The sequence below is a fragment of the Castor canadensis genome, chromosome 10 (genome assembly GCF_047511655.1).
Source record: "Castor canadensis chromosome 10, mCasCan1.hap1v2, whole genome shotgun sequence".
Classification (NCBI taxonomy): Eukaryota; Metazoa; Chordata; class Mammalia; order Rodentia; family Castoridae; genus Castor; species Castor canadensis.
The window spans coordinates 68,436,783-68,458,820 of record NC_133395.1 but is presented as its reverse complement, the minus strand read 5'-3'; the positions used below and the strand labels follow the sequence as shown (position 1 = coordinate 68,458,820).

Below are 22,038 nucleotides of genomic sequence, written 5' to 3'. Positions count from 1 at the left end.
TTTGTTTATTTTTGCTTTTATCACCTATGGTTTTGGTTTCTTATTTAAGAAATCCTAACAAGTCTAATATCCTGAAATTTCCCTCTATGCTTTTTTCTAGGAGTTTTATAGTTTTAGGTCTTATGTTTATGCCCTTAATCTTTTTTTATTTAGTTTTTGCATATGGTATAAGGTAAAGGTCCAACTTCATTTTGTTGCATGTGGTATCTAGTTTACCAATATCACTTAACAAAGACACTGCTCATTCCTCATTGAGAGGTTTTTTACTCTTGTCAAAGATCATTTGGCTTTAGACATGAGTCTTTATTTATAGTCTTTATTCTGTTTGATTGGTCTATATGTCTGTCTTAATGCCAGTACCACATTGTCTTGGTTACTATTGCTTTGTAGTATATTTTGAAGTTAGGATGTTTGATGCCTTCCATTTTTTTTTTTTGAGTTGTTGATTGTTTTGAGTTTTTAATTGTTTTGACTATTTGGGCTTCCTTGAGATTCCATGTGAAATTTTTCTCCTTTGACTTCCATCACTATTCCTTAGAGTTTAGGGGAGTGGGGAGACAGATGACAAAATCTCTTGGGGCTTTCAGTTCCTGTGCACCTGTTGCTATCTGCTGTTCTTCTCATCTGGTTTCCCAGGGTTGTTTTAGTATTACCCCTATGGTGTTAGGCTGGTGTTATGGATTTTCTGCCTCATTGTGATAACAGGCAGGTTAGTGTGGCAAGGAAAAAGCAAAAAGTAGAAAACTTTCTCTAAACCGATGCCTACACTGTATTCCAGGTCTTCTACAAGCAGCTGTCTCCGCCACTCCAAACCCTATCAAATCCACAGTGGTCTGTCTGTAGGGATTTCTCACAGTTTTTGCCTTAGTTCTTCAAATAAGTGCACTTTATTTTTGTGGCAATGGACATCTTGGTTGGAGGAGAGAACCAGTACCAGTACAAGTTTTTCATCTTACAGAAAACTGAGATTTTCTTTTTTAATAAACAAATTGGCCTGACTAGGAAATAAGCGACATAGGACTAATGCCATCTTATTTAAATGGCCTCAGAATTCTGAAGGACTAGTATGATATTACATTGAGAAAGTCATCCTTTTCAATTATGTATTTATTTTTTTAAAAGCACATGAACTATGTAGAAGAAGGAGACATAAACCTAATTAGCCCAGGCAGGCAAATCAAGCAGTGTGGTTGCTAAATTTTGCAGCCAAATTACTCTCACATGCTACACTTCGGAAACAGTTAAAGGAAGTTGCTAAAGAATACGAAGAGCAGAGAGATTTTCTGATCTGGATGACAGGGATGAGAGAGCCACTCATTGACTGAGATTTCAAATACAGGAAGAAGACCTAGTAATACATTTTTAGTCCACAAAAAGGAAGAAGACCTTCATATTGACCACAGAATTCTCTGAACATTTAAATATTTGGAAGGGTATTAAAGAGATGCTTTTGCTACTGGTAAAAATGAACTGATAAGAAAAAAATTCAATAAAATTCTTAAACACTTGATGACTATGTGTGCCATACAGAATTAATTTATAATAGAAAATATGTCAGAAAATATAGTAAGGTTTTGACAGATATTTCTGTGCCTCTAACTTTCTTTTGATTATTGGTTTGGAAGGAAACTGTAACTTCAAATTCAAGGTTGCATATTAGGCAACTTCAGATTTAATCTGTTTATGATCACTAGCTTTTATCTATGGTTTTCATTTTACATTATAAATTCTCACTCTGGATGGGAATCACCTGGAATTCAATTCAGATGGAAGATTCTCTGAGACATTTTCAGTTAGTTAGAACTCTAAAAATGTTTAACTTCCAGTCTCTGCTGGAATTTTCACTTTATTTTTAGTTCTATTGAGCTCTCCATAAGTACTGTAGGAGCCAGCAGCTATATTTCTAATGCCCAACAAGTACATTCAGAAGGGAGGTGTGGCTTAGGGATGGAAAGCTTTACTAATGAATTAAGTTAAAATATTTTCACAAAGTGATCCAGTTAAAGTTTATTTATAATACATGCAACATGTAACATTTCATTTTGCATCCTTAATAGAAGACAAATGTTTTAACTGGAAATGAATGAAAAGATAAGGGCATGTGCATGCCATCATACCAAAAGAGTGTATTCATTACAAAATATTTTATGGAAATATATTTGTCTCAAATATAGCATGTGTGATATTACCACAATGAGTAAAGTTTTTCTGTCAAAAGCTCTTTATGGAATTTATCTGAAGGGCAGCTAAGGAGAGCAGTGTCTGCATCTGTATTTTAGGTCCATCTTTGGAGTGCTGCATCTCTCTTCAGGAATATTTTGGTGTTCTTTCCTTTCTCTCATTTATTTTGTTGGTGATTCAAATGTATAATTAAGATGCAGTGAGAATTGGTTGATTCCATGAACTTAATGAAAATATTACTAATCTAGAGTTCTAGGGTTCTTCTTTCTTTGGTATCAAGGATTTGTCCATAATTATTCAAACACATGATATTCAATGTCAAGGTCTAGTCCATTGTATTTTTTTTTTACCATATTCCATGCACATTTCTGCTGTATGCCTTCTCCACCTCTATCACCTGCAAATCCTACTTCCATTCTCTTGATTTACGTACAGCTGACAAGTCTTCTAAGTGACACATCTTTTTTTTTTTTTTTTTACGATTTTCTTTAGTAAATCCAGATAGCCCTGTTCACTTTGCTTACTGACCACTCATTTATATTGCATTATATTGTTTTGGAATGTGTTATATACAAATTCCTATTATTTTGTACATATTTTGAATAATTTCATATATGTAAATCTTGACTCAAAATAGTATAAATTCCTCAAGGGCGAAAATATGGCTCATACACTTTTCTTTCTTTAATTTTATCATTTTTACATTTATTTACATATGTATACATTGTTTGTGCCACCTTGGTCCCCCCCGCCTAACCCCATCCTGCTTCCAGGCAGAACCTGTTCCGCCCTCTTTGTCTCTAATTTTGTTGGAGAGAAAACATAGGTGATAATTAGAAAGATATATCGTTTTTGCTAGTTTGGGATAAAGATAGCTATACAGAAAGATCCTAGGGTTGCTTCCATGCACTTGTCATCCACCTTTATTAATACCAGTTTTTCTTTTCTTTCTGTTTTTTGGCAGTACTGGAATTTGAATTCAGGGACTGTGCTTGCTAGGTAGGTGCTCTACCACTTGAACCATGCCTCCAGCTTTCGTTTGCTTTAGTTATTTTTTGAGATAGGGTCTCCCATTTTCTCTGGGGCAGGCCTGGACTAAGATCCTCTTATTTATGCATGTCTCATAGGTGGGATGACAAGTGCATCCTATCACATTCAGTTTATTGCTTGAAATGGGTTCCCACTAACATTTTGCCCTGACTGGCCTTGAACCAAGATCCTTCCAGTCTCCAATTCCCAAGTTGCTATGATTATAGGCAAAAGCCATCTTGCCCAGCTCTGTTTTTCTGTTAATATTAGGAGGCATATAAGAAGTGTCACACCCTTTGATATTTTATTGATCTAGGTGAATTATAGTGGCCTAATTTCAACTTCGTCACCAATTGTGTGATTTTCAAATGAAAAATTAATCAAATTTATTTATATATTAATAATCCTTAATCTATATATCAAATTTGATCAGATCAATGTTTTTCAATTTTTGTCTCTAACAATATGAACTTTTGTGGGTAATGAAGTAGGATGGTGTGCGTTCTATCTTTTACCATTCTTTTAAAACTTCACCATCCTGAATTTTACCTATTGCTAATCCACTGCTCTAAGCATTCTTTCCTGTGCTGTCTTCCTCCCTTCTCTTTGTTTTTTAAATCGTTTTTATTAGTTTATAGTTTTGACATGTCCATATATGCATACAATGTACCCTGGTTTGGTACATTCCTTTCATCGTTCTTCCTCTTCTCCCTCCTCCTTCTTAAAATGACTTGGACAGGTTTCAGTCTTCCATATTTATGCATGTGTAGAAATACATCAATGATATTCACTCTCCTTTTACCCTCTTCATTTATTCTCCTCCTCCCCCTAGTGCCCTCCCCTTAACATGATGTGCTCTACATTCCTGTCTTTCATTGTTTAAATGTCTGTTCATTGTTCAGTGGGGTTTACCTTTGGTATTTTACCTGTAAATATATTATACTTCAATAAGTCCAAATTTTTCTATTATTCTTCCTTACCTTTTTTCTTTTAATTTCCCTTTTCTTCCCTCCCTCTCTTCTTTCTTTCTTTTTTTTTTTTTTCCAGCATTGTAGATTGAACAAGGCTTGGTGCATGCTAGGTGAGTGCTCTACCATTTGAACTACTCCCCTGGCCTGTTCCTTTTCTTTTTCTTCCTTCCTTCCTTCCTTCGTCTCTCCCTCCTTCCCTCCCTTCTTCTTTCCTTCTCTCTTTCTCACATTCTTCCTCCTTCCTCCCTCTTTCCCTCTGTCTCTCCTTTGGTTCTCTCTCTCTTGCTCTGTTTTTTTTTTTTTTTTTTTACTTTACTGTGGAAGGAACCCAGGGCTTCATTCATGATAGGCAAGTGCTGAACTACTGAGCTATAATCCTAGCCCTGTATTTCATTTTTAAGATGAGGTCTCACTAACTTTGCCTGTTTTCCTGGGCTGGCCTTGAAATCATGTTTTGGCAAATCATGCCTGAATCCTGAATAGCTGGGATTACAGACTATGGCTGGCTGTGCTCCTTTTTGTTCTCTTTTCTCCAATAATTTCCTTTATAGGAAGAACTACATAACCTTATAAGTCTTTGTTACTTCACTGACTCTGCTACCATGCTTGATTCATTGAGGATAGAGTCCAATGGTTGAATTTTCTTTTTTCAGTATATATAGTCAGTTCTTAATATACAGCAGGCATTCTATAAGAATTTGTTAAATAAAAAACATTCTTTTGAAGAAAACCTATTTAAAGTCCATTCTTAGCCAGATATGCTGGCATATTCCTGATAATCCCAGCTACTTGGAGGTGGTGGTGGTAGGATTGAGGTTTAAGGATGGTAGGGCAAAAACTAGAGTCCTAATTTGAAAAACAAGTTAAAAACAAAAGGACTGGAGGTGTGGTTCAAGTGGTAGAGTACTGCAGACCTTGAGTTCAATCCCCAGTCCCACAAAAACAAAAACAAGAAACAACAACAAAAAAACCTTCAGCCAAACTTGTGGGGTATGTGCTATTTTTTTTTTTTTAAATACAAGCAGGCATACAAAGTCTAAGTAAGTTCTCCAAATTCACACAGTGGCAATTGCACACAAAGATTCAATCCATAGTTTTAAAGCCATGTTCCAGGGTTTCCTTTAAAAGCTGACAATGCCAGAAATGTGTTTTTCCTTGAGAGTCAATGTTTGCAGGTTCTAATTGATTAGTGATTTTGAAATTAATGGAAATGTTATTCATATTTTTCTTATTTGAGATAAAGTCTTAAGGTATAAGGATATAAGGATAATTCAAATATTTGTGCTCTGTGAGTTTCAGGTTCACTTGGTAGACTTTAATAGCAATTGTTTAAGTCTTGTCAGTAGGTTCTCTCTCCTCTATCTTCCTTTCTTTCTTTTTTCCCAGTGCTGGGCATTGAGCTCAGGACCTTGAGTATGCTAAGCAAGTGCTCTGTCACTTGAGCTAGCCTCCAGTCCTTTTGTTTTTGAGATAGAATCTTGCTGCTACCTTTGCCCAGGCTGGCCTTGAAACTTGATCCTTTTGCCTCATCTCCGGAGTAATTGGGACTACAGGTGTGTACCACACTTCCAGAAGGTTAATTATTACTAATTAAGAAACTCTTAAAAGTAACTTTGAAATTAATTAATTTGTGGAGTAAAACTTTGAGACTGTGAGTAGCTGAATGTCACAAACGCACGTGTAGTGGTTACAACATTTTTATGCCACTTTCTTGGGTGTGAAAAAAGTAAAAAAAACTGGATAATTCACATGAATATCTATTTCAACCCCTCAGTGAGGAAAACAAAATCTAGTGCATTCTTGAACAAACTTGGTGATTTTGTGTTTAAACACAGTAACCTTAGTTTTAACTCTACATAACCACTGGTTGTTGGTCTCTGTCCAGTCTGTTATCTATTAACATGCTACTTGCTCATCTGCCACCTGGACATGCTCCTTCACTGCATTCCATTCCCTGACTGGTCAGCATTCTAATCATCTCTGGCTCCATCACTGTGGGTTCTTGTCTAAGGAAAGAAACCCCTTCAGGCATCTAGCCCTTAGGGCTAGGGATGTAGGAAAATTAGTTTTTTTTTTTTTTTTTTCCCTGCATTACTCCAGAAATGCAAGGGACCTGCTTGGGTACCAGCAACACTCTGCCTTTTTCCCTCTGGCCTGAAGTCAGCTTCTCTTCTACCCCAGAGGAATTTATAGGCTTCAGCTTAATTGTCCAAGACCTTGGCCCCAAGGTCTAATTTCCAAGACCTGGAGCTTTTAATTGACTCTTCCTTTTGCAGCTAGGTTTCGTTTTGGAGGTCTACATATAAGGGAGGAAAAAGCACAAGGCACTGACGCTATTCTCCTAGACATTTCCTTGCTTTGATTTTCCTTCAAGTCTTTCTAAAAACGTAGGTAAATAGTAATATTATTGTATGTACTTGTCACAGTTGTATTATAAAAATCTCTATGAAATAAGGGCCTAGGTTTTGGTCCCAGGAAGAGGCTCAAAAGGAGGTTTGGTGGGATTTGAGAGGGCTTAGGTCTCTGTCTGCCCAGCCCACCTAGCTGTAGAAACAAGGTTCCTGGATCTCCATGTTGATGGATTCAACTTGTATCCAACACTGCCTAAGTCCTGGATCCTGCCCACATCCTGTTCTCAGATTTTCCAGCGTTGGGGAGGAGGCACAGAGCCGGAAGAGTGATCTGCAACTGCGCAGTGGCCCCAAAGTAGCCGGGCCCTCTAGCGGATAACACACTGCCAGGCTCCAATCATGGCTCTGTGTGATCTTGGGCAAGCTGCACAAACTCTCTGAGCCTTGGTTCAGAGACTTTGACATCTGTAAGTTTGTAGGATCGCTGTGGAGGAGCAATGAATTAGCACAAGAAAAACTCAGGGCAGAAAACCTGGCTCCAAGGTTGGAAACCAGGAATCTCAATTGATTCAATCACAAGACACTTCCGGGTAGGAGGAGCCCAGGGATTCCGGAAGTTAGAGTGAAGAGGAAGATAGGGTTAAATGTGATTGGATTACAGATCTAATCTGATCAGTGCGCGGTGCATTCGGCCACATCCAGGTCTCAATAAAATCTGGAAGGTCCAGGCTGGGCGCCCACAGCGGCTGTAAGCGTGGGGCCGCGCGGGCTCTAGGACTCCGAAGCAGCATGAGCTTGAAGCCCAGCGCACGGGCCTGGTTCCCACCAGGTCATCCAGAAGCTTGCAAGGTGGCGTCCTATACAGTTCCGGATCTCCTGCTGCCTTGCTATCAGCCTGCGCGGAACCCTGGTCTCTGGGTACCTCCGATGTGTGGCCAGTCTCCAGGATTCATCTGCGTCCAAGCGCCACCCACGAGGCGGAGCCCAGTGGTGACTTCCCAGGAGGGGTTCCACTGGGGACCCCAGCAGGGACAGAGGAAACCATCTGGCTGGGTGCAACCTGATCTGCCACCGACTGAGAGGTTCTCTTCAGTCCACAGCTCGGCTCCTGGTGAAAAGGGACAAGTCGTCCAAGTCCCTAGCCCAGGGTTGGCTAAGACCCCTACAGGATCCAAGAGAATCCTCACGGCCAACTGGAGACCACCCTCCAATGGCCCCAAGCCTGGCAGCCAGCCGCCCAAGATGCGCACCTTGTCCGGGATGGCGTCAAAGACCAGCTCCACCATCGCACCCAAGCCAAGCGCTCACAGCTCGTCTTCGAAGAAACCCATCATCCCCAAAGAGTTTGGAGGCAAGGTCCCGATGAGCATCCGTCAACGCTATCTCAGCCACCTCACTGAGGAGTATCTTAAGTTCTATTCTCTCCAGGAGGCCATAGAGAAGGCACAGGCTGAGGAGAAGATGGCCTATGATGGCAGTCTCTGCAAGACCACCTACCTGAACGTCGTGGTGAGCACCCTCAAGAAACTGAGGGGCTTGCTCCCCAGCATAGTGCCGGGGCTCACCAGGGCCGCCCTGTACAGCCGCCTCCTGGGGTACCTGCTCACAGAGGACCAGCGCAAGGTAAACGGCTTCCCCTTTGCGCACCCGGAGCGGCCGGGGGGCGCCGTGCTCCACACTGCCGAGAAGCCCAAGGGTGCCTCCCACAGGGTCTGCTGCCGCTGTGGCACCCAGTATGATGTGTCCTCCTCGGGCCGCCATGTCCCCAACGAGCAGTGCTTCTACCACTGGGGGCGCCTTCTGTCCTGCCGGGCGGCTGGCGGCTGGGAGATGCGGTACGCGTGCTGCGCAGCGACCAAGGGCTCCAGCGGCTGTAGAGTGGCCCGGCAACACGTGCAGGACGGTAGGAAAGAAAACCTCCAGGGCTTTGTGCAGACTTTCCGCAAAGAACCATGCGAGGAAGCTCATCCGGGAATCTATGCCTTGGATTGCGAGATGTCTTACACCACGCACAGCCTGGAGCTGACTCGCGTCACCGTGGTGAACGCGGAGATGCAAGTGGTTTTTGACACCTTCGTCAAGCCTGACAACGAGATCGTCGACTATAACACCAAGTTTTCTGGGGTGACCGAGGCAGACCTTAAGTTCACAAGAACCACGCTTCGGGATGTCCAGGCTGCCTTGCTGGCCATGTTCAGCTCCGACACCATCCTCATCGGACACAGCCTGGAGAGCGACCTGCTGGCCTTGAAGGTCATTCACAGCACCGTGGTGGATACTTCTGTGCTCTTCCCCCATCACCTGGGCCTGCCCTACAAGCGCTCCTTGCGCAATCTCGTGGCTCACCACCTCAGCCGGATCATCCAGGACAACGTGAACGGACACAGCTCCAAAGAGGATGCCAGCGCCTGCATGCAGCTGGTGCTCTGGAAGATACAAGAAGACGCCAAGACCAGCCCTGACTCCTGTCCTGCGCCCACCTCTCCTGTGACCCGTGTATCTTCTCCTACCTTCAGCACCTCCCAGGCCTCTTTCGGACAGTGCGATAAATCTCAAAAGCTGGCCCTGGTTACCTCACTAAGATATGGGAAACGTCAGCCCGCCACCTGAGAGAAAATGAAGGGCCGAAGGACCATAAGACTAACTTTGTGTAGTAGCTGCCAGGATCACTTTGCCAATTTCTGTAAACTCCGAAAGTGCCAATGAAATTTTGTTCAAAATAACCGGTGTTGTAAGTGAGGTATATTTGCTAAGTAACATTGATGGTTTCTAAATTTGCACATTTCTTATTATAGGAGTTGAGTAGTTTGAGAATTTCGTCTCTGTAAATTTTCTTCCATCATATAGATGCGTTGTTTAAGAATTACGAAATGCAAAAGGTTTTTTTTTTTTTTTCATTTTTCTTTTATTATTCATATGTGCATACAAGGCTTGGTTTATTTCTCCCCCCTGCCCCCACCCCCTCCCTTACCACCCACTCCACCCCCTCCCGCTCCCCCCCTCAATACCCAGCAGAACGCTTTTAAGAACTTGGTTAAAATTGATTGACAGGTTATTTGTACTAAGAAATAATTGACCCCAAACACCTTTTATGTTTGGGGCTTGCTTACGGTATTTAAAAGAAAATACCTGGAAGTTGAATGTATTTCTGTTATAACCATAAACAAAATTATCCTAGATACATTAAAAAATAATCTATTTGTATATATTTCATGCCCTGAAAATTTGAAAGTTAATTCAAGCTGTTGTTTTAGGATTGTTAAGATTCTTTTTGTTTTTGTAGTATTGGGGTTTGAACTCAGGGCCTCAGGCTTGCTAGGCAGGTGCTCTACTACTTGAGCCACTCTGCCAGCCTCATGCTATCCTATTTTAGAGTATACAAGAAAAAGAACTAGCTACTTTTAATACGAGCTTTATAAATTTCATGAAGATTTTGATAAGGAATACTAGTACTTATGATGAGCATTGATGTAACTTTGAAAGTTATTCTGTAAAACATAAAATCATATGTAAATCCAAGTCAGGTACGGGAAATCAGTGTTAACATTGAATGTTTTATATTTGTGTCATAATGTTCAAAGTGCAAATTTAACATTTAATGCTTATTAACATGCTTTTATAAAAGTAAATCCTAAATTACTAAATGTAAATAAATAAGCAAACTTGCAGATTTCTATGTTCTCTGGGCTGCTCATCCCAGCCTATGCATGTGTATCTTGAATTGCAGTCTTATTTTTTTTATTCCAAAATAAAAGTTTCTTTATCAGAGATTTGTGTCTGTATTTTTGTTTGAATTTGATGGGATGGGGTGGGGTGTGTGGGCCAGCTCCAAGCCAGGGGCAAGAGGCTACAGGTGGCCAGGAAAGAGATGCTAGCATAGTAAGCCTGGATTCTCCTGCTGTCTAGAGGAAGACGCTGGGTCTGCCTTGGAGTTTTTGGCTTCCAGAATTAGCCTTCCCAAGTCCACTTGGATTTCTGTGACCTGGAATAACCTCATCAGAGCCCAGAACTTTACTTCTGGATACCCCCAGGGACCACCAACTTCTGGACACTGTCTTCCCTCCCCTTGGTGGGAGTATCCAATTTTTTTTCTTCTTATTCTTTGTTTTTTGGTGGGATGAGGGTTTGAACTCAGGCTTCGAGCTTGCAAAGCAGGCTTGTGCTCTAGCACTTGAACCACACCTCCAATCCTTGGTGGGGCTTTCTGTACCCTTTTCTCTTCCTAACCTTGAGCAAGGACAGAATAAGTGTTTATAAGAAAAAAAAAACTTTGGAAAATACAAAATGAAAGCTACTTCTGGAGAGAGAGAGTGAGAGAATAAAGGATTGCATAGGGTTGCAACTCTAAGGGCAATATTTAATTACTTAAAACATGAGCCAGGTGCTACGAGTTTGGGTCTGCGGTAGAGCATTTGCCTAGCATTCTTTTCTTTCTCTTTCTCTTTTTTCTTTTTCTCTTTTTGGCAGTGTAGGGGTTTGAACTCAAGGTCTTAAACTTACTAAGCAGATACTCTTAGCACTTGCCATGTCTTCAGTCCTTTTTGATTGTTATTTTTCAGAGAGTCTTTTTATTTATTTATTTATTTATTTTTCTTTTATTTATGTGTGCATACAATGTTTGGGTCATTTCTCCCCCTTTCCTCTTGCCCCCTCTCTTACCCCCTCCCACCTCCTCCGCCTTCCCTTCTACCCCCTCACTACCAGGAAGAAACTATTTTGCCCTTATCTCTAATTTTGTTGAAGAGAGAGCATAAACAATAGTAGGAAGGACCAAGGGTTTTTGCTAGTTGAGATAAGGATTTGACTTGCATTGCTTTCCTGTGCATGTGTGTTACCTTCTAAATTAATTCTTCTCAAACTAACCTTTTCTCTAGTTCCTGGTTCCCTTCTCCTATTGGCCTCTGTCACTTTAAAGTATTTGCATTAATTTCTCTGCATTGACGGCAACAAATGCTATCTAGTTTTTGGGGTACCTATCCTCATACCTCCCAAGTGTGCTCTTGCTTTATCATGTGATCAAAGTCCAATCCCCTTGCTGTGTTTGCCCTTGATCTAATGTCTGCATATGAGGGAGAACATACAACTTTTGGTCTTTTGGGCCAGGCTAACCTCACTCAGAATTATGTTCTCCAATTCCATCCATTTACTTGTGAATGATAAGATTTCATTCTTCTTCATGGCTGCATAAAATTCCATTGTGTATAAATACCACATTTTCTTAATCCATTTGTCAGTAGTGGGGCATCTTGGCTGTTTCCATAACTTGGCTATTGTGAATAGTGCTGCAATAAACATGGGTGTGCAGGTGCCTCTGGAGTAACCTGTGTCACATCTTTTGGGTATATCCCCAAGAGTGGTATTGCTGGATCATATGGTAGATCTATGATTAGATTTTTAACAAGCCTCCACATTTTTTTCCAGAGTGGTTGTACTAGTTTGCATTCCCACCAGCAGTGTAAAAGGGTTCCTTTATCCCGCATCCTCACCAACACCTGTTGTTAGTGGTGTTGCTAATGATGGCTATTCTAACAGGGGTGAGGTGGAATCTTAGTGTGGTTTTAATTTGCATTTCCTTTATTGCTAGGGATGGTGAGCATTTTTTCATGTGTCTTTTGGCCATTTGAATTTCTTCTTTTGAGAAAGTTCTGTTTAGTTCACTTGCCCACTTCTTTATTGGCTCATTAATTTTGGGAGAATTTAGTTTTTTAAGTTCCCTGTATATTCTGGTTATCAGTCCTTTGTCTGATGTGTAGCTGGCAAATATTTTCTTCCACTCTGTGGGTGGTCTCTTCAGTTTAGAGACCATTTCTTTTGTTGAGCAGAAGCTTTTTAGTTTTATGAAGTCCCACTTATCTATGCTGTCTCTTAGTTGCTGAGCTGCTGGGATTCCATTGAGAAAGTTCTTGCCTATACCTATTAATTCCAGAGTATTTCTTACTCTTTCTTGTACCAACTTTAGAGTTTGGGGTCTGATATTAAGATCCTTGATCCATTTTGAGTTAATATTGGTATAGGGTGATAAACATGGATCTAGTTTCAGTTGTTTGCAGACTGCTAACCAGTTTTCCAAGCAGTTTTTGTTGAAGAGGCTATCTTTTTTCCATCATATATTTTTAGTGCCTTTGTCAAAGATAAGTTGGTTATGGTTGTGTGGCTTTATATCCGGGTCCTCTATTCTGTTCCACTGGTCTTCATGTCTGTTTTTGTGCCAGTACCATGCTGTTTTTATTGCTATTGCTTTTTAATACAGTTTGAAGTCAGGTATTGTGATAACTCCAGTGTTGTTCTTTTGACGGAGTATTGCCTTGGCTATTCGTGGCCTCTTGTGTTTCCATATAAATTTAACGGTAGATTTTTCAATCTCTTTAATGAATGTCATTGGAATTTTGATGGGAATTGCATTAAGCATGTAGATTGCTTTAGGGAGTATAGACATTTTTACTATGTTGATTCTACCAATCCATGAGCATGGGAGATCTCTCCACTTTTTATAGTCTTCCTCAATCTCTTTCTTCAGAAGTGTATAGTTTTCCTTGTAGAGGTTATTCACATCCTTTGTTAAGTTTACACCTAGGTATTTGATTTTTTTGAGGCTATTGTAAATGGTATTGTTTTCATGTATTCTTTCTCAGTTTGTTCATTATTAGTGTATAGAAATGCTAATGATTTTTCTATCTTGATTTTATATCCTGCTACCTTGCTATAGCTATTGATGGTGTCTAGGAGCTTTTGAGTTGAGTTTTTTGGGTCTTTAAGGTATATGGTCATATCGTTCAGACAGAGTCTTAATGCTTTTTGCCTGGGTCAGCCTTGGACCTTTATCCTTCCACCTATGCTTTCCATGTAGCTGAGATTAAAGATGTGATCCACAGTGCCTGGTTTGTTATTTGAAAAAGGGTCTTGCCAAAAAACCCACAAGCAAAAAAGAAAAAAAAAAAAAGAAAAATGGGAAGAAAGAAAGAAAAAAAGAAAAAAAAGAAATAGGATCTTTGCTAACTTTTTTTCCCCTTTTTCTCTGAGGCTGGCCTTGAATTGAAATCCTCTTAACTCTGTCTCCTAAGTAGCTGGGATTACAGATATAAGCCACAGCACCTGGCTTGTTTAGCATTCTTGAGACCCTGGGTTTGATTCTAAGCACAAAAGAGAAAAAAAAGTCAAAAATAGGAAAAGTATGAAGACTGCATAGAATTTGATGGTGTTTATACAAGTGTTTATTATATGATTTCCTGTAATTATCACATATCTGTAACATTTAATGAAAAATTGAATAATAAAGAGTTTTCAATTTAGTTTGAGGAAGTGAGTTACTAATATGAAGACTTAAACTATAAAGAACCCAAATTTTAAGCCAGAAATGGTGATGCATGTCTATAATCCCAGATACTCAGGAGGTGGAGGTAGAAGGATTGTGGTCCAAAGCCAGGCCCAGCAAAAGTGGGAGACCCTATGTGACAGGCAAACTAAAATAAAGGACTGGGTGTGTGTGGCTTGAGTGGTAGAGAACTTGCTTATCAAGTTCAAGTCTCCCCTGGCCAAAAAAAATCTAAATAAATAAAAAAGCCAATTATGTAACAGGAAGAGGCAAGATTTTGGTCCCTAACAGCACAGTCCATAGAAGAGCAAGTTCAAAGGAAGAAAAATACTGCTGTGGACTCACTCATTTATTGAGTAAATTTGAATAGATATGCACTGAGCTTCTTAGGTACTTAAATAATCATTAGTATTTACCAGAATTTTAGCGGTCATGTAGCCAATACATTGCATAATTTTGGTGTTTTCACAAAAACAAACATCGTTATTATTTGCAAAAGTACAGATTTTTTCCAGTGACAAATCTTCACGCATTTTCAGAAAACATTTATTTCAGGGTGTGGACTAGCTTAATTAATTAATTAGGGAGGTGGCAATACACCTCCCTAGCAAGCCTGAGGCCCTGAGTTCCAACCCCAATACCACCAAAAACAAACAAAACACAACAGAAAACCAAAACCATTTATTGCACCTGATTTGTGTGCAAGACAAGGTAAGGCTTGAGAACATTGAAACTTTTCCTCTCTAATCAGATAACCCTTCAGTGACAACAGTACCAATGAATTGAACCAAAATGAAAATTGGTAATGCAAGGATAGTTTGTTGACTCAGACTCTCCATCTGTAATTGTTACAATAGATACTCACACAATGATATTTTGGACAATGACAGACTGAGTATACAATGGCAGCAGTCCCACAATATTACAACAGAGCAGGCAAATTCCTAATCGTCTGGTGATGTCATAGTAAAACTGTAGCATAATATATTCATCAAGTGTGTGTATACAAACCTACCACACTGCCAGCTGTGAAAGTCTAGCAATCCAATCATGTACAGTAGATAATAGTTGATAACAATAATAAATGACTAACCATGGTATTGTTTGCATTGTACTTTCAGTCATTATTTGAGTATATCCTCTCATATAGAAATTTGTTGTGAAACAGTATGCTGTGTTACAGGGGCAGCAACTTCCTCTATCCTATGTTTACTGCATCTCTTTTTCCTCATTTTTATTTAGATATATACATTGTACAGGGGGATTCTTTGTGACAATTTTGAATAGGCTTACATTGTACATTGGCTAGATTGCCCCTCATCATCTCTCCTTTCAGCCCCCTCCTTGTCCCAGTTAAAGCACTTACAAGAGGTTTCATCATTCTATTTTGTGTATGCATATGAAGTCCATCACCCATATTTTCTCATCTTCATCTCCTTCATTCCCTCTCCTACAAGTTATCCACTTCCACTATATCTATTTTACAGTCCTGTCTTTTGTTACTAATTCCAAAGTCAATGTTCAAAGGGGTTTCTTGATGTATCCCTGCTGTGAATAGACTTAACTTTGGTCCATTCAACCCCTTCCATTACCCTCCCTTACTCCTTCTCTTCCACCCCCCATTATTCAACAGCTTTCAATACACATCTTATATAATCTATCCGCAATGTAGATGTAATGTGTTTTGATATCATTGACTGTCATTTTCTTTTCCTTTCCCTCCTCCCCTGAGTTCCATAGGGTAGTTCAACTAATACAAACATGTTCTTCAGATAAGTTTATATACAACCATGTTTGCTTTTTTGTATGTGTTTATCTTTTGGATCTATCTTCCACATATGAGAGAAAACGTATGGCCTTTGTCTTTCTGAGCCTGGCTTCCTTCACTTAATACTTTGTCTCATGTTCCTTCAAGACATTATGCGGAGCAGTTGACTTACAACATCTAGGTTTCTGTAAGTTCATCTTACAATGTTCGCACAACAATGCATCTCTTAGGACATTTCTCTATCATTAAGCAATGCATGACTGTGTGTGATGTTGCTGAAGAAGGTATAATTTGTCTAATAATATGTATAAGTAGTAGTTATTTCCTATAAGAGTTAAAAAAAGGATTTATGAGATATTTTGAATTCATGAAGATTCTAGTTTATGGCTTCATTCTCACTTCTTTATTTGTTTAGCAAAATGAATCATTCCTGAGTATCTGGACTCCCTGTGTGCCAAGGGCAGTTTCAGAGATGGAGCTGAGCAGTTTCCTAAATTTACCTTGAGAAATAGAGTAATTATAATCAAGTAACACATTTCAAACCTGAATATACATGAAACTGCTGTCAGAATCTGCCTTGGGGCATTTCAGCTATGGGTAATTATAAATTTTATTTTTAGTGAAGTGTACATGTATTCAGTTGGAAATAATCTTGTTTCCTATAAATAGACCAAATTAAACCAAATTGGTTCAGTTCTAGAGAAACTGAACTCAATGACATGAATTTTCTCAGCAAATTCTTCTGAAGTACAATGTGGTGATAACTATTTAGTTTATTAAATGGCCAGAGCTGTCAGATAGTTTAGCTTCTGCTTAGGGAGCTGTGAGGAAAAGGACTTCCTGGCTGGGTCCTGGCATCCAGGAAAAGGTGCAGGATCATGTGGTTGATTTCCATTCTGGGTTGGGGATGGGGTTTCCCTTATAGCATTTCGGTACTAACAGTGTGACACATAGATGCTGTTATTCATTCTGTGCTGAATAATGTATTTTAATTTTGTTTTGATTTTGTGGATGAGCTTCAGTTGTACAATGAGAGCTAGGATAACAATTTTAAGGATTGGAAAACTTCAATATTTTTATTAATTGAAATAATAAAATACTGATTATTTTCTTTATCCTTTACTGATGTCTTATAATCCATCCCTCTGGGCAGAGCAAGCATGCTGTTCTGTGCAGGAAGTTTTCCTTGATTCCTCACTAGATTGTGACTCTTTTTTGCAGTGGGTCATCTAAGCAATTTATTTGTGTCTTTCAGTGACACTTTCCACATTCTGCTTTTAATTACTTGCTGAAACATCCTCCTTTTCTATTTTAACAGGGCCCTAGAAATTAGGATTCCTATAGGAAATACCATGCTAGAAGTGAAAGTGGCCCTTTCAAAGATTCCTGGTCCCTGGCACCAGGACAAAAACTTAGCTCCCAGTTCAGGTAACTGAGGTCCACAGCTAAATTTACACATGCATAATTCCTGGCTTTTGTTTCATCTTTTCTATAAGTTGTCACTCTGCTGAGGGCAAGGCTGAGACAGATTAAAGTTTTTATCTCCCCACTTGTAGCCAAAATTATAAATAAACTCATTTCCATTTTTGCATATATTATGCTTTTTTTTCCCCTAAGGAGGGTGGAGCCTCTGGATCCAGAGTGAGGCAGTAAGGCTGAGGGCTCTGGTAACACCATTACTTTGTTTTGATTTAAAGTTGACTAATTAAGCTGGGCGCCAGTGACTCATGCTGGTTATCCTAGCTATTTTGGAAGGTGGAGATTAGGAGGATGGCAATTCTAGGCAAGTCCAGGCAAAAAGTATTCAAGACCACAGTGGTGTGTACTGTCATCTCAGCTGCTTGGAAAGTATAAATAGTAGGACTGAGGTCCAAACCATCTTGGGCATAAATGCAAGACCCTATTTGAAAAATATATAAAGCAAGGAGGCTATGGATATGTCTCAAGTGGTACAGCACCTATTGGCAAGCTCAAGACCCTGAGACAAGCCTCAGTAAAATAATTAAATTTCTAAGTTAACAAATAAAAGTAGTGTATACTTATGGTGTACAACATGTTTTGAAATATGTATATATTGTGGAATGGCAAGATTGAGCTAATTAACACGTGTTTTTAAATATACCTGTATTTTTGCAGTGAGAACACTTAAATCTACTTTCTTAGGGGTTTTCACGTATACATTTTTATCAACTACAGTCAACATTGTGCACTAGTACAATAGGTGTCTTCCACTTATTCCTTCTGCCTTTCCCATGCTATGATTCTTGCATTTGTCTAGTTTTGATAGTTTTAAAAGCCTTACTTATTTAAAAGTTCATTTACATTATCTTGTTCAGTTCTCACACAGTATCTGGGATTCAAGTCTTTCCCCTTTTCACTGACAGGAAGGAAGTGAGATAGTGTAATGAGCCTGTGCCAGAAGACTTGGGATCCAGCTCTCTTTATTATGCATGAAGTTTGCAACTATAAATAGGCCACTTGTACACTTGATATTTCAGTTTCTTATTCTGGAAAATATGTAAAGGGGACAGAGTGTTGTGAGAGAATCTGTTGTCATGAAGCATTAATCAAAGATTTGATGGTTTTCAAACACTATTACTGTGGTATTTGCTTACACAATTAAGACAAAACAGTTTCCTAGAGGGTGAATTCATCTCTATTTATTTTCCAAATGTTAGCCGCTAAGTAAGCAGGAGCCTTTAGGGAAAACTCTTATATTAATGTAACTTCAAAGAGTCCTTTATTTTTGTTACAGCTTCTTTTTGGAAAAAAAAGCTAAGTGTGTCCAGCGGTATTCCTGTCCACCATCTTTACAACTCCAGGTAAAGGTATCCAGAGGTGTTTTTGTCAGCCATCTTTCCTTTTTGAACTTTGATCTTAAGCTGAGCTCAGTGATGTACATCTTGAATTGAGCATGCTTGGGAATACTTTCCTATGTGAATATGTAAAGCTCCTGGACTAAAAGTCCCATGCTTCCTTTGCTCCAGAAGGGCACTCCTGTGAGCTCCTTCTCTGCTGTAGGCAATAAATCTTGTTCACAGTTTTATCTCCTGGCCATGCTTGTTTTGGCTTTGCACTCACCCATTGCATTTGGTTACACAGACACTTAGCACAGCACCTCATGCACAACAGGTATGCAATCAATACTGGTTAAATGGATGAATGGGAAAAGATTTGCCAAAATTTTTTCCTAAAGGACTAGCTAGTAAATATTTTAGACTTTGTTGGCCATACAGTCTATGTTACAACTACATAGTGCTGCTGTGCAGTGCAAAAACAGCCATAGAAAATAATAAATAGTGAGCATAGGTATGAGTCAATCAAATTTATGGACACTGAAATTTGAATTGCATGTAATTTTCACACATCAAGAAATACTCTTATTTTTATTTTTTTAAACTACTATAAAACTGTTCTTATCTACAGGATGTATGAAAACAGATGGTGGGCCTGATTTAGCTTTTCAACTCTTAAAATAAAATATGAGTATTAGTTAAATTAAGCAGTTGTATTGAAGTTTTACATTGATTATGGAAATTATATGAGTATTTTTTATAATTTTACTTTAGACAAGAATATTTATTAGATCAATTACTAGTATAATATTGTAGCATAAGACTCATGTAGAGAAAATTAAATATATTATATGGGGCTGAATATAGTTTTATCTTTCTTGTACTATGCTATGTAGATTTTGATAAAAGATTGTAGATTTTTAACTCATTTCTGGATTCATTTAAAACTGAACTAGAAAAAATTGAAAAGTATGCATTGAGGAAAAATTTATGAGGTGATAAGATGATGTAACATGTTTGGTGTTACAGAAAGTCACAAAACTGTAGATTTGGTCCACTGCAAACTCATGATATCTAACCTCATTTGGGTTCTTAACACTGCTTGTCAATCCTTTTCTTTATTCATTGCTTGTTAAATTCTTTTTCCATTTCTCATAGCAACTGTTGTAGATTTTCTATGCTCTTAACTTCCACTTCATCACATGTCCCCTAGGTTGAGCAGATATGCCCTACTTTTCTGTACATGTCATCCAAAGGGAGCTCCTGCAAGTTTTCTTCTCTTGTTCTCAGATATCTTTGTTACCACCCCTTCCCCATAACCTCATTTTCTTCTTTAGCTTCATTTTTTTTTCTTTGTCACATGGGGCAATGTGTCTCTTCTTTTCCTTTGACTAAATTGTCACTGTTCTCTCTATTACTATTTTTTAACCTCTTCCATAAAATTGTTCAATGATCTTCTTTATCTCTTATGGAACATCTCTTTACATCGTTTTCTGTCTCTCTCTTCTTGCAGACATGCTCAGATCTTCCTGTTCTTAAAATCAGGGCTTATTCAGCTTAACTCTTGTCTCATGCCAGTCAGCATGAGTTCTATTGATTGAACTTCTGTTGTCATTAGTAAGTGCCTGCCTATGTCATTCCTTCACTTTTTTCTTAAAACAATAAAATTAACACCAAATTAATAATCTTTTGGGCTTTCTTTTTATTTAAGACTACTGCTCAATCTCTTTTATGTTAACCACTTTACATACCTGCTGCCTTCACTTTACTCAATATACATAGTCCTTCATCCTTAGGATCTGCTTTCTCTTTTCACTGTGCTTTAGCATTTGTACTCAAGCATCATCCATGACCTTAACTGATAACGATCTTCTTTTACTTCCCTAGCATTTATATCTTGATAACTAATGCAGATTTCTTGGAAATTTTTATTCATTAGCATCTGGAAGTATTCCCTTCTATCCCCAGATTGTTCCAAAATGTTGGTTGCACATTTTCCTCCTTGCTCCAAAATTGGTATTCTTCAAAGTCACATCCCAGTCCTTCTTTTGTCTTTCGCTATCCATCTAAACCCCTCCCCATACATACTCCTTCTGACTGCTGTTGAACTGAGGGTTCATATGTCTTTCAAGTGTTCTTTTATAAGCTCCATTTCTGCATGATTGGGGAACTGGTGGATATTTCCCCTGAATATCTTATATGAATCTGAAACTCATCATACTTAAGACTAAGCACTATCCTTTCATTCAAATTACCTCTCACTATATATTTTAATTCCTGATTTTTATAAAAGAGGCTATATTCCTTGGTAATAAAATCTTAGGGTTTTTTTTTTTTTGTGGTACTGGAGTTTGAACTCAGGGAATACCCACTTTCCAGACAGGCATTCTACAACTTGAGCTAATCCTCCACACCAACTTGGTAATAGAATCTTTAAGCCATCCGTGATTCATTCCTTTTTATTACCCTTCATATATAATCCTCAAGTCTTTGACATTTTTACCTTTGGAATATTTCTTGCCATCTTTCCCTTTCTGTACTTTATTTTTTAGAACTACTTTAGTTTAGGCATTCTCTTTATTAGTCTCCAATATGTTTAATTAGTCTCCACCCCTCTCCAATATGTTTTGATATCTTCCTAAATCTTTGGTGTATTTTGCTTCATTTTGGCTATATTACTTCATGGATCAGCAATAATAGCCAGTAGTTGTGGAGGGCTTAATAGGACTAGGTACAGTTCTAAGAAGCCCTAAATTCCTTTTCATTTTTCTTTCTTTGGTGGGGGCTTTGCATTTTCCAGGCAGGCACTCTACCACCTAAGCCCACCTCAAGTTCTAAGTGCATAGACATAGTTAGTCCTCATAAGAGTGCTATGAGGTAGCTAGGATTTTCATTTCTTTATGGAGAAGAATGAACTTAGAGTTCAGCAACTTATACAAGATCACACAGTTTATAAGACATAAGGTCAGGCTAGGTGCTGGTGGCTCATGCCTGTAATCCTAGCTATTTGAGAGATAGAGATCAGGAAGATCATGGTTCAAGGTCAAGCCTGGCAATAAGTTGGCGTGATCTGGGATGGGGTATGGCTCAAGTGGTAGAGTGCCTGCCTAGCAAGTGTAAAGCCCTAAGTTCAAAGTCCAATACCACTCAAACCCAATAAAATATATACAATAAATAGAAACATAAATAAATAAATAAAAGCTGGGCACTGATGACTCATACCTGCAACCCTAGAAGATCTTAGTTTGAGGCTGGTTCTAGCAATTGGTCCTTGAGATCCTGCCTCAAAAATGCCCAATACACACATATATACACATGAAAAAGGGCTGGTGGGATGGCTCAAGTGGTAGAGCATCTGCCTATGTTTGTGAGACCCTGTTTCAACAGAAGAAGCTGGGTGGGGTCGCACATACCTGAAGGAAGCACAAGTAGCAGGATCATGAGATCCAAACTCAAAAATAACTAGAGGAAAAAGGGCTGGAGGCATGGTTCAAGCTGTAGAGTCCCTGCCTAGCAAGCTCAAAGTCCAGAGTTCAAACCCCCAGTACTAACAACAACAAAAAAATCTAAGATCAGGAATCCAAGCTCATCCCTCTAACTCTAATGCAGGAAGTAGGGGTGAGGGGAGAAG

At 39.0% G+C, this 22,038-nt stretch overlaps 1 pseudogene; it reads left to right on the top strand.

The window, feature by feature from the left end:
* The first annotated feature begins 7,321 nt into the window (after positions 1–7,321).
* LOC109699602 (RNA exonuclease 1 homolog pseudogene) lies at positions 7,322–9,142 on the top strand (annotated as a pseudogene).
* The last annotated feature ends 12,896 nt before the right edge of the window (positions 9,143–22,038 follow it).